Consider the following 1,904-nt stretch of genomic DNA (forward strand, 5'->3'; position numbering starts at 1 on the left):
TCTCTCTCTCTCTCTCTCTCTCTCTCTCTCTCTCTCTCTCTCTCTCTCCCTGACAGCAGTTCATCTTTGTAACCGACTTGAGTGGACAAATGCTCTCATTTGATGTGTTCTCTTCACGGATAAACTAGCAAAAGTACTTTGAAATCAATTCATTAAGGCACAGGAAGCCAATGTAAAGACTTCAGAACTGGAGTGATGTGATCCAGTCTCTTGGTCTCAGTGAGGACTGGAGTGATGTGATCCAGTCTCTTGGTCTTAGTGAGGACTGGAGTGATGTGATCCAGTCTCTTGGTCTTAGTGAGGACTGGAGTGATGTGATCCAGTCTCTTGGTCTTATTGAGGACTGGAGTGATGTGATCCAGTCTCTTGGTCTTATTGAGGACTGGAGTGATGTGATCCAGTCTCTTGGTCTTAGAGAGGACCGGAGTGATGTGATCCAGTCTCTTGGTCTTAGTGAGGACTGGAGTGATGTGATCCAGTCTCTTGGTCTTATTGAGGACTGGAGTGATGTGATCCAGTGTCTTAATCTTAGTGAGGACTCGAGCAGCAGCGTTCTGAATCAGCTGCAGCTGTCTGATTGTTTTTTAGGGGGACCTGTAAAGACCCCGTTACAGTAGTCAAGTCTACTGAATATGAAAGCATGGACCAGTTTTTCCAAATCCTTTTGAAGCATAAGTCCTTTAACCCTTGATATTATCTAAAGGTGATAATAGGCTGACTTAGTTATTGTCTTAATGTGGCTGTTAAAATTCAGGTCTGAGTCCAAGACTACACCAAGAGTTCTAGCTTTGTCTGTTGTTTTTAACATTGTTGAATTATTACCGGAATCCAAATGTCTTTTGTCAAGAGTCACAGGTTGGGTAAAACATTTATATTTCCTCCTGAGAGGATCTCATGAGGCGTCACATAAATAATAAAAAATAAGAAACCCAGCTCCTCTCCTCTCTGCAGGGGAGCCATGGCGGAGTTGGTCACATGATGTGAATTATGTCTCGTTTCATGGCGAGCGTCGGCTCATCACGCAACAAGACAAGAAAACATGGTGCCAGTGTTGGGAATCCACCGGAGACGAAGGAAAGAGTCAAATCCTCCAGCCGTTGGTGATCCTGACGGATGAAATTGTGCTTAGAAAATATTTTGAACACAAGCGTGTGTGCTTCACAACCTTGGCAACACACACACACACACACCAGGATGAACCAACGGGATGCCGGGATGCTTCCTTTCATTTGTTTTTAATGTCAGTTGTCGGTCATCGTGCCGGGGCGGCCCGGAAGAGGGCCAGATTGGGAAACAAATAGAAATCACAAGCCAGTTGTGTGGGGAGCGCCTCAGGGTGTTATTCATTTCCTTTTAACTTTTCCATTTTTTCGCTCTCTCTCTCTCTCTCTCACTCTCCCTGTCTCTTGCTTGGTGCCAGTGTGCTGTCACAAAATGGCGTTCGCTCCCAAATGAAATCTTCGGCACAAAGAGCACAGAGCAAGCTGCTCGCTGGCCGCCACTAGAGGCTCTGGCCTAGGGAATCGAATCCAGACACAAACCACTTTGTTAGCTCTTTGGACACCCTTCAGCAGAGCCGGACCAGCTCACAGTCTTCGTCTGTCTGACAGGGATCAGGGATTGTTTTTTTGCAGTTCAATATTTCAGTTGATTTTGCTTTTTTGGACGACAACTGAGGCTTTTTAAATACTTAGCTGCCTCCTCACATGCTTCATCACAATGCTCCACCTAAACACATGTAATCTTTAAGATCAGACATGGCCTGCAGGCTTGAAAGATGGCTTTAAAAGGTTTCCCTCTTGTTAAAGGTCCTACGACATGTTTCATTTTGGATGCTTTTATATAGACCTTAGTGGTCCCTAATACTGTATCTGAAGTCTCTTTTATATAGACCTTAGTGGTCC

This window comes from Etheostoma cragini, chromosome 13 (assembly GCF_013103735.1).
Source record: "Etheostoma cragini isolate CJK2018 chromosome 13, CSU_Ecrag_1.0, whole genome shotgun sequence".
In the NCBI taxonomy this organism is placed as follows: Eukaryota; Metazoa; Chordata; class Actinopteri; order Perciformes; family Percidae; genus Etheostoma; species Etheostoma cragini.